The sequence below is a fragment of the Apodemus sylvaticus genome, chromosome 20, assembly GCF_947179515.1.
Source record: "Apodemus sylvaticus chromosome 20, mApoSyl1.1, whole genome shotgun sequence".
In the NCBI taxonomy this organism is placed as follows: Eukaryota; Metazoa; Chordata; class Mammalia; order Rodentia; family Muridae; genus Apodemus; species Apodemus sylvaticus.
The window spans coordinates 23,063,383-23,075,546 of NC_067491.1; the positions used below are offsets into that span (position 1 = coordinate 23,063,383).

At 40.9% G+C, this 12,164-nt stretch overlaps 1 protein-coding gene across 33 annotated transcripts in view; it reads right to left on the reverse strand.

The window, feature by feature from the left end:
• Osbpl8 (oxysterol binding protein like 8) overlaps positions 1-12,164 on the reverse strand; it is a 209,546-nt gene that overhangs the window by 149,504 nt on the left and 47,878 nt on the right. The gene's annotated exons all lie outside the window — the stretch shown is intronic.

Consider the following 12,164-nt stretch of genomic DNA (forward strand, 5'->3'; position numbering starts at 1 on the left):
TTTCCCAGAATAGTGAAGCGAATTTCAATGTGACAAAGCAAGGTAAGCTCCTTGCTGCAGGCTTCTGTCACCTCCTTGGAGAAACTGTCCACACTTTCCTAGCCTGAGAGCTATTGAGTGGCTATGGAGATCATGTTCTGGTGTCTGTTTCTTCCTTCAGATGCCAAGCCATGCTTATTCTTCTGGGAACAGATCTCAGCTTCACAGAAGACAGCTGTGCTGACAATGGACTCATCGCGCCCAGGTCCTTACTACAACAGTGAGCTGAGGGAGGAGATTAAAAGGGTAAAAGACTGAAGTGTTTGTGAATCAGGAATGGAGAGATGACTCAGCTACAGAGGACACAGCCAGCTCTTCCAGCGGGCCTGAATTTGGTTCCTAGCACCCACACTGGGCAGAGGGGTATTTACAACCACCTCTAACTCCAGCTCCAGAGAAACCACTTTTGCACTCACACATGCACACACCCACAAAAGGCACACAAATAAACACATAATTTAAAGTAAAAAATAAACCTTAAAATTTAAAAAGGCAGCCAGGCGGTGGTGGTGCATGCCTTTAATCCCAGCACTTGGGCGGCAGAGGCAGGCGGATTTCTGAGTTCAAGCCCAGCCTGGTCTACAGAGTGAGTTCCAGGACAGCCAGGGCTACACAGAGAAACCCTGTATCACACCCCCCCCCCCAAAAAAAAGAAAAGATAAAAGAAGGAAAAGAAAAGAAAAGAAAAACAAAAAAAATTAAAAAGGCAAAAGTACTTGTGAAGACAGTCTAAAGGACCCAGTGGTCCTTACTTCCTGGTAAACAACCCTTTCTTCTCCAGTGTATGCACAGTCTCTGAATTTCCTTTTGTTAGTTTTGCTTTGGGTCCAGGGGTATAGGCTTGGTTTTAACATGATGCCAGGCTGTTCTGAAACCCTGATCCTCCTGCCTCAGCTCCTGGACTGCAAGCACACCACCATGTCTGGCTTACTACTCAGGAAGAGAAACTGGCAAAAGGATGGCAGCCTCCTCTGAGGGGCTCGCTCTCTCTCCTCTCTCTGTCTCTCTCCCTCTCTCTCTAAGGTGACTGTCTACGGTGGCCCTCAAGAGGCACCTCACTGAGGTGACTGACTGACTGATAGAGAGAGCTTACAGAGGGTCTCCTGTCCAACCAATCGTCAGTGCAGACATCCACAGAACCCCCTATGCTTAGCTACAACCTCCGGAGAAGCTGTAGCCACTTGATAAGCTGTTCTTGGGTTCCTGACTCATAAAATTTGATGTAAATGCTCATTGTTTAATATGACTTAAATCTGGGATCATAATATAATATGAAATATTGTATGTAATAATATAGAAATAAGTAATAATGGAAACCTGTATGAAGGCAGGAAGCTGACTGAGACAACTACAGCCAACTTTTTAAATGCTTCAAAGACATCTATTTTTTAAAAATCTTGTGATGATACATTTAGAGAAAACCTAGATTTATGTTTGTCTTAAAACAACCCCTGCCAAAACCATGCCAAACCAAACCAAAGAAAACTCAGTGGTGCTGTGCTCTCTGGAGGGAAGGAGGACGCTCCTCCACTCGCTTCCCTACTTCACCAGGGAATAAGGACCACAGGATACCATTTTGGATTGTCTTCACAAATTCTTTTTAAATTTGTTTTAGATTTTTTTCATTATTAGTTTTTTCCTAGATTTACCAGTAACTTCACAAGGGAAAATGGTAGTTTTAATCACATGCAAACACACAAGAGCAAACATGGTGTTCACATGTACACACACATAAAGCTTCACATTACAAACATATTTGAAGGTTTTAGAAGTCATCTTCTATTTGGAGTAAATAGTTCATAAGCTCATTTTCATTGTACAGTTTTGTTTTATATTCTCCAATTCTGTTGATTAACAGTGCTGGGCTGACTTTAGTGCAGTTTCTATTCTTTACCCACGTACTCTTCAAAACTGATTTCTAACATAGACAAGAACTTGAGGTATTGTTCCAATAATTGCATTATAATATCAACATTCCACCTTTCAGCATGCTTGTGCCATTGGCAGTTTGCAGCACTGGATTAATCCTAAGTGGTTCAGTTTGTCACAGTGAGTACTGACCTGAAATATGTACTCTCCACACAGCCAACCAATACTTACTGAGTAACAATTATAGGCACAGATTTTAAATACTAAAGGATCCTAGCAGTAAGTGAAACAGACAGACACCCTGCCCCAGGCTGGGGTCTGTCCTTCAGTGGCTAATGTGTGCCTAGCTCTAGCCCTGGGTCTGACTCACACAGCACCAAAACCAGAATTCTGTCAAAGTGGTACTTAAATGTTAGTGGAGAAAGTGTCAAATATAATAAATGGTAATAACTCATAGGATATTACATAGCTTAAAATAAAACAAATAATCAGAGAACAGGGGCATACAGAGCATCAAGGGAAAGGAGCTCAAGGCTTCAGACAGGAAGCCCAACAGCACCCTACCGCAGTGGTCTACAACAGGATGGAGAAAACTATGGCGATGACTCCACGGGGCTGGAAAACCATACAAAGGATTGCTATGCAGCAGTGCCATAGGCATGGGACTCGGTGTGAGTGCAGAAGCTAGACACCAGGAGAGTGAAGAGTAATAACCCTGAAGCAGGCCAGTGTGGTAAGAGATCCTAGATTACAGAAGTCTTTTCATAGCCTTGTTGTGGCTTTGGCTATATTTTGAATGGGATTAGGGAAGCAATGAATGGTTTTGAGAAAGGATTGACATGTCTGATTGCATTTTAACAGAACTGTTCCAACTTACTATTCTGAAAATCCTCTAAGAACTAGAGTATTATGGACTTTACTGAGACAACCTGGGGATAACAGCAGCAGCTGTGCAGGTGGGAAGGTCGTTCAGTTCTGAAAACATTTTGAAAGTACAGCAGCTGACTTTCCAAGCATACCCAGTGGGAGGCAAGAGACAGGGCATCAAGATGATTTCAAGTGGTTGGACTTGAGTGCCTGCATGATGAGAACGCCATTAGCTGAGCACTTGTAGTTGTGTTAAAGGAGAACTCCAAGAACTCAGGAAGACGTCCAAGTGGATGCCAAGAAGGCAGTTGGATATATAAATTTTGTAGAGAGAAGTTGAGGCTGGTAGAGGAAGCACAAGTGATGATATATATGTGAGTTAGGTTATGACCTCAAGGCCTTGGTCACTGATGACTGACACATGCCATAACACGTATGCTCCATAGTATAAAGGAACAATCACAAGAAAACCAAATTATAATGGACAACAAATCTAAGACTCAGGTAAGCACTCGAAGCCACAGCTGAAGCACCATGGGAACACAGCATGGCTTCAGAGACATCTCCCAGAAGACATGGATGACAGCACTCGCTCCATGGCATGATGCTGATAGGAAGCAGGTTATACCAAATGATCTTGTCAAGTATCACACATCACTAAGTGAACCACAGACTAGTTTGCTATCTTACATTTTAGGATACAGTACCATGTTGTATACTATATAAAGACTGTGGAATATTTAATGTGGAATAACCCTACATAAGTATCTTATACATTTTTTTAATATAAGCTAGGCACTCACTGGCTTTCGCTAAAGTACTAAAATTCTACTCACGTTTCAAAGAATTTAGAAACTTCTCAGTGTGTTTAGAGAATGACCATTAAGATAGGATAAAACATTTTCTCTTATAATTCAATAAATATTCAAACTCATCTCAGTAGTTTATTACAGAAATAAATCTTCTAATCAGACTGAATGCAGTTAAAAAAATCTAATGTAGCTACAAAACACTTTCACTAGAAGCACTATATAATTTACAAAATTATTTAAATCATTAGTCTATGAGTATCATAAAAAGTGCTATATGAGAACCATGGTCTTATTTTATATCTAACTGTATGCCACTCATCTATGAGTATTCAAGATAAAAGACAAAGTAGAAGTTTATGACAAGCCCTTCAACCTAGGAACTCCTACATCTCAGCAAACCAAGACAACAATCACCTTGTGGTACAGAAATGATTTCATGACACTGGTGTATATCCAAAAGCTTTGCATACACGTTCTTCCCTGTATATGGAGTGCCTTGACTTAGGCCATTTGGTGAACATAAGGTGAAGCATCGAGCTAATGCAGCAAGGACAGAGCTGGTGACACCTCTTCCCCACTACAGCTAGCAGCTCACTAAGTCTCAGAAGCATTCCAGTGGCAGGCGGCTCCCAGAACCCACATCTGGGAGGATTACACAAAGCATCTCAGGGTGCTTGCTCTGTTTACTATCTTTGGTCCCACAGTGGCCCAGTGATATCTGTAAAACAAAATTCTACAGGCAGAGGGGAGAAATGTCTCCTGGGACATCTGTGCAACACCCTGTAAGTACAGAAGCTGAAAATCTCACTTGGCACTTTACTGTACTTCTGAAACTCTCCTTCCTAGTGGCCGGGACTAAGTATACCGAGCATATTAAGATGTAAAAGAATCCATCTTGTAGCCAAAAATTCTGCAATTCTTTGCTCCAATCATTTATGTAATTACATGTAACTCCCAACAGGATATATTGTAGTATGGCTCCAGATATGGTAGAAAAAGCATTTTTAGCAGACTGTAGAATTTTCCAGAAACTCTAAGTCACAGGTTCTTTCTTGTTTTTAGTCATCCTTGCAGGGCAGAGGGATTCGAGACAATAGGCCCAGACTAAGGATATTTATATCTGAAGAACCTTATACAATGTCCTTGCCCAACAAGTGGGTGTTGGGCAAGGTAGAAAGAATTTACATTTGAGTTGGTGCATAGCTCAAAGCTACCTCCCCCATCCCAGAGGCCAGGCTTTCTGTCTTGCAACTGAATTGGATAAATCAGGGACATCCTCAGCAGACATGTTAATCCTGTTCTCCCTTTTCCCCTTTAACTCTTGACCTTGCTTGTTATGCAGACAGGCTATCTCTACCCAGGCTCACCTGGATAGCAAAGGAAGCTTATGAGGAACTACTTTTGTTTTGCAGACCCCCACCTAGGGAGTCTTTTGGGCAAAACAACATTTTTAGCTTATCCAGGTGTGATTCAGGAGACAGTAGATACTGTTTACTCAGAGAGACACTCTGAGTAGGTAGTTGGTTAGCTCACCAGGCTGGGGGCTAGAGGCTGCTACCGGAGCTGATCGCAGGGGCCTCCGGTGGCCCCGGGCATGGCACAGAGAAGAATGCAGCGGGCCGACTAGACGGAGGTGCTCTTGGAAGACAGTGAGAGTCAGGCGGCTCTCCAAGCTCTGCAATGCCTCCATCTTCACCCGGGAAGCTAAGCATGGAACTGTCCTTCCTCAGCTCCCAGGCCAAGATGAAAAAGCAGTTTAACTGCCTGCGCCCTGGACTATGGGTAAACACCCTGTACTGCCCGAGAAAACTGAAGCTTTAACAGATGAATGTGATGTTTAATTCGAGATGTTAACTTGACTGGAATAGGAGATACCCAGAAAAATACATTAGGATTCAAGCCGCTTCTGTGTGTGGTTGTGTCTGTTTGTCACTCGCTAGACCTGTTCCTCTCCTGATATCCAGAATTCCTCCTCAGATTTAGTTCCCAGCTGGGACAGTCCGTGGCATTTGGCTCTGAGAATAAGAAACTTCAGTGATAGATATATAATGCAGCTGGGAACGACATGTTTTTAGAACAGGAGTCACTCTCTATACTTAGTTTGAATTTCTCATATTCTTGTAATCTTCTGCAAAAATGTGCACATTTTATACTTGAGTTTTACATAAAAGATTTTAAAGGAACCCTTTTTTCTGGAAACTAGAGCTTATCACTATTGAGTAATAACAGGCTTTGGCCCTCTGGGTACCCACTCCATTTTACAACATTTAATGTAAGACAAATACAAACACACTTAGGAAAGATGCACCAAAATGTAGTTATATTTAGAAGGCAAGAGTTTTACTTATTGTATTTTTGCATAATTTGTAACTATGGCACACTATTATGCATTACTTTTATAGAGAAATAAGAAGTGGAAACAAAATTTTAAATTGATCTTTCTACCTACACTTGATGTTTTGTATAATGACAATGTATAAAGTGCAGTGGAAAATATCCACTTCAAACTTAAAATCATAGAAAACCACAGCAATGCAGGATCATACATTACTCACTGTCTCTTGAACATCAGCAACTTCTGAATATGGTATGATCTTAAAAAAAATTCTCAGGAGCAATTTTATCTCAAATTCCTGAGGTCTGAAATAAAAGAATACCCAGAGTTTACAAGAAACAATATTCTACAAAATAACATGTAGAAGAAAGCAGGGATGTTCAAGAGTACTTTCACATTAGGAACTACCCCCCCCCCCCATCTCTTTTGAATCCTGTGACTTCAGGAAATTACAACCTGTCAAGCTATAAAGTTCTCTCTGGAATGTTCTGGAATATTCATCTGGTATGATTTATATTCTGTCAACTTTTTTCTATAAAGGGCTTCAGTGGTATTCCCAATGTACTACTGTAGCCTGTCTTAGGGCCTTGTGTGTCCTCTCAGTGGGTGAGTGATCAGAGCAGCCTCCAGCCCTGTTACTCAGATAATTTCCATGTCTCTCCTGCAGATATAGCTTATCTCTCAAAACATTCCTACCCATGCATTTAGACATTTGGCAATTAACTTCTTGTTCTAAAATTCTGTCAGGAAAGGAAGGCTTTTAGACTTATTTAGAAAGCATGATTTTCTGAAAAATAAAACACTTATTAGCCCTCTCTTAGAAACCAGTTTTTTCCCATTTATCCATCATTTTTCCCACCTACTTAGACAGGCCACCCCACCCGCATTTCTAATCAAGTCATTAAGTTCTAATTAATTTTTCTCCTCTACAACAATGCTCTCTCAATCCAGGCTCTCTACCCTGCCACTAACAGCGTGCCATGTCTCTGCGCTTGCCCCACTTCCGAAGCTGCGTCCATAATGACTTTCATACCACTGCGTCCATAATGACTTTCATACCACTCACTCACCACGCTAAATACTGAAATTCAAAAATCGGTAAAATATCTGCCTCCTACTGCAGAGACCAACACAAGTATGCACTGTATTCCCTTTTAACTAAAATGGAGTTATATCTGAACTACTCAATTTTAATCATTCTTCGAAACAGCCCACATGAAAGGATAGAAAATAATACAGCCTAACTCTAATGACCCCAAGAAGTCAGAAGTTTAAAATGCTATCTCGCTTTGTTAGAAACTAGGTAAAAGGTCACATTCCAGAGCCCGCCCTTTGTTTAGAGCTAGCAGAAAGGCCTTGAATAGGTGATCCTGGCCCCAAAAGGTAACTGGAAATGGGCTAAGCTTATCTTACTTCTGTAAACTTACGCCATTACCCCTATGCAGGAGCTCATGCAGCAGTAGACATTCAAGAAAATAGGAAACTAATTGGTCCACTGAGCGCGAGCTCTGATAATTTAAACTGATTGGCCTAAAAACTATGAATCGATTGGCTCACATTTCGTGGGCTCTCCATGCTAAGAAATGATTAGTTTGTGATTCTCGGGCTTTGTTGTAAACTTATAAAAGCTGTTGCAATTCGGTACTCGTGGTCCACAGTCCTCTAACCCTGCGCGGTGTACGGCTGTGGAACCCAGAATTCTGGAATAAAGAAACCCTCATGTTATTGCATCGAGACCGTTTCTCACGAGTGATTTGGGTGTCACCTTCTGGGGTGTGGGGTGCTGGAGCACCCTCGGTTTTTGGGGTCTTACACACCAACTCCTGTGATGCTTCTTTTTCTCCTGTGTGAATGCATTAGTTACTAAATTTTATCATTTTCTGGGGCAACTGTAAAATTTAATAACATTTTGTCTAAAAATACTGGGTGTATTCTTTCAAAGCATGACAACACAAAGAACAGAGCTGGGGAGTATTCAGCCTAAGGTAATTTCGTAAATGATCATGTTGACTATGTTATTCCTCCACTCAAAAACATTTGATACACCTTTTTTTTTTTTTAAACAAAATACACCTCAAAGTCTGATACTTAAAACCTACAATTCAGGTAAATTATTCATCCCACAGAAATGTTTTGATCTCCCATAAGAAAGCCTAAAAAAAAAAAAAAAAAAAAAAAAAAAAAAAAAAAAAAAAAAAAACTCCACTTAACTTTTTGACTGCCAGAACTGATTATGCACAGTGATTTGTCATCTGTACCACCCCCACCCCTTACCCTTTCTTTTTGTTTAGCTACCCAACATCTTGAAAATCCTCTGATCTTAGTGGCAATATAACCATATATAATTCATTTATAATTAAAACCACTTCTGTTACCAAAGTTCAATCTGGAGTTATCCTTCCCATCTGAGCCTCAGGGCATTGTCCCTTACTGCTTAGTGTCTGAGCATTCGATCCCATGTGTATTGCCACTTCCATTAGCATCAGACAGGACCATGGCAGAGCCCAGAGTACCTTCTACTCCTTCAAACACTAGCCTTGTACCTAGCAACAACTCAACAGACCCACAAGTTCTAAGAACATTGTCACTCTGGTCAGAAAACAACCCTTATAACTAGGCTTGGTTCTGCAAGGCTGTAATCACAGCTACTTAGGAGCCTGAGGCAGCAGGGTTACAAACTCAAGGCCTGCATAGGCTACAGAACAAGTACAAGGCCAGCCTGCAGAACTAAAGCAGACCTACATCTTACCTCAAAATGTACCGAGCACAGAAATGGGCAGAGCACCTTCCTAGCATGTATAAGGCCCATGCCCAATCTCCACCAGAGAAAGGGGAGATGGGAAGGGAAGATGGTAAGTCCTGAAGCTTCTGCTCAAGGGCTGCTTCTTCAGAACTCCTTCCTCGCCCTCGTCCTCAGTCTGCCTCACTCTCCCTTCCTGCCGTGCTGTGCTCCCACAGACACAGGACTCTCGAGATTCAGACGGCACTCCAGTGCTCTGAGAACAGGGTCTGTTCACTGCTGTGCTCGCTGTGGCCGTTCACATGCTTGCCTGCAGCCACATCTTAGGGAGGCATGCTCTCAATTGAGGTCTCCTCTCAGATGACTCTAGCGTGTGTCAAGCTGACATAAAACTAGCCAGCACGTCTGATGCACAAAGAGCTAACAGAGTGTAAGTAAGAACTCTCTATTTCTACTGCCTTAAAGCAACAAGAAAATCTGACATATTAGAGACATTCAATAAATAATAAATGAATAAGCACATGATGGAAAAGGGCTTAATAATAATTATAATCTCAATAAACAGTGAGGTTCTTAATGTTATTTCTGCTAGGGGATATGAGAGCCTCTCATGACAGAGTTCAGGTGGGGTCTAGAGGACAACCCTGTGGAGTCAGTTCTCTCCTTCCACCTTTCCATGGGTTCTATGAATCAAACTCAGGTCATCAGGTTCATGTAGCAAGCCCTTCCTCTGTGAGCCTCCTGACCAGGCCCATGTAAGAAATTTCTTAAGTGTAGTTTTCTGCATTCCTGACTGTTAAATGTATTAGTTAAATTTTTCTACGACAAAAGTAAATCTTGCCTATCCTTTTTTATTTCCAAAATGTTAAAATATTGCATATCTAATGTCCTGAAAGGAAGCATAAGCCAAATAAACCTGATCATTGTTCATCATTGAAGGAGTCAGGACAGGAACTAAAACAAGACGGGAACCTGGAGCCAGGAGCGGATGCAGAGGTCACCACGGTTGCTCACTGGCCTGCTCTCTTTGGCTAGGTCATCCTGCTTTCTTACAGAACTCAGGACCACCAGCCCAGGGATGGCACTACCTACAACGGTCTGGGCCCTCCCCCATCAAACACTGTTCAAGAAAATACCCTACATGCTTACCTGTAGCCAGATCTTAGGGGCTGTTTTCTCAATTGAGTTTCCCTCCTCCATAGCTTCTGTCAAGCTGATCTAAACTAGCCATCACATCTAACATGACACACAGAGAATTAACATAGAGTATAAGTGTGAACTCTCTCTTTTTACTGTCTTAAGACATGTATACCAGGCTAGCCACAACACAGATACTGCCTCAATCCTACAAATATCCTCAGCTTTCATCAACAACACAGTCGGATTGTCTTCCACTATCTTGAACTCATTTTTAGTGATGGAGCATACGTAGTAATTCTTCTGGTATTGGGAGTTTCTCGCTAACTAAACCCACCTTGCTCATCAAAAGTACTTACAGAGAGAGAATCTCAAAAACTGATCAATATGATTTTTTACTTGTAGCTAATGTATTTTAAATTGTGGGACAACAGAAAGAAAACTGTGGTCATAAAGCAAAAGAAATGTCCCAACTGCCCATGAAAGGCTTAAACCTACAAACCCAGCCTTTGACATCATGAAACATTTTCCTCTAATTCTGACTCAATCAACCAGTTACCTGGAAAGGTTATGGAAACAATACAACCAAAGCCATTTATCATACCACAATCACACCAGGCGAGATATGAGAACCAGTTATATTAGAAATGAAGGTTAGTAAACATTTCAGTTGATCTTACAACTCAGAATGGGTTTGAACCATTTTAATTTTCAGTATGAAAGAACTTAACTTACTTGGAATTTCACCTAACAAATTATATGCATTGTTTACACAGATCCATGAATTTGATTTTTGAGGGAGGGAGGGAAGGAAGGAAGGAGGGAGTGAGTCAGGACCAAGATGTGAATGAATTGTGAATTGTAATAACAAATTTCTTCTCAGCTTCCAGAAGTCTATTCTCTTTCTAAAAATCACGGCATAAAAAATCATGGCAAAGTATACCTTGCTGAATATTATAAATCTACACACAAGATTGCTAATACTATGGAAATATTGATTCTGTGACTCACAAATCTACAACAAACAGAAAGTAGTTACTTGTTCTTTAGGTCTCAGAAACCATGTAGTGCCCAATATCAAAATGAACCTCAGACATAAAGTCACAATTAGCCAGGAGAGAATCAAACTCTAGAAAGTGGTCATACAACACAGAATTTTCAAAATGTGCATTATATTAGATACTGAATACAAAATACTTTTAAAAGGATGGCTAAAAGAGTAGGTGTAATATAGATGAGCTTATGACATAAAAATATGTCTTTGCATACAATGGCAAGAAGTACAGAGTGAGAATCTCTGTACTTCTAATCTCAGCATTACCCTCTGCCTGGCTAAGGGACCTTACTCAAATGGCCCTTTGAGGACCTCAGTTTCTTCATCTCTACAGAGAATACCTATTTCATGGTATTATAGAGATTCCCATGAAAGTGTGTAAGATTCATAGTTCAGGATAAAGCACATAGTTAAGAATGCAAGAAATAATTTTCTTACCACACAAGTATAGTAATACAACAATAGTCTAAAAATCTAATGGGGGTTTAAGCAAAATTCAGAAAAATAAGGATGCGGGAAACTACTAAAAGATGTAACAGCTACTAGAGAGCACATGATGGAGTGCTTTATTAATTCTTCAGTTACTCTCTTATTCTCTTGATTTTTTGCAGCTAGGATGGCTTTTGACCACAGAGAACAGTAAAACAAAACAGAAAAGTCTTGCAGTGAAATGAGCACTTTTAAGGTTCCACTATGTCCAATTCACCTATAAACAGAAATAGTGGCCAAGTTATTTAACTATGACATCATAAAACTCCACAAGGACTTAAGGGTTCTTTCTAAAAATAGTGCTCTCATTAAGTAGCAAATACATAACAGATACTAAATGAAACCTTTTCTATGTACTGCCATAACTCTACCATATCCTCTCTGGAGAGACATTAATACTAGAACAGAGCAACTGAAAAACCCCTGATGTAAAAAAGGTAAGAACTAACAGTAAACAAAGCGACAGAGAGACAAGCAATAGGAGACAATCATGACAACCACCGTGAGACAGCCAGCTGTGTCGGCGCACTTCTCTAATGCCTGCACTTGGGTGATGAGGCAGAAAATCACCTTATACAAAGCGAGTTCAAGGCCTGAGCTACATGAGACCTGGTCTCAAAATAACCAAACGAAAACCAAAGTGAAGGGAGAAACACATGTCTCCCAAGCGCATCGCTGCACTGTTCCCACACCCACTGGTCCAACCAGACCTTTAAAATGTGCTTTAGATCCCTGGCTGTACCATGTCACAGTGCTGCTCCTCCCTTCCTCTGAAACAATTGACCCCTCTGGTCCTCTCTGCATCATACTCTATAATCTGCC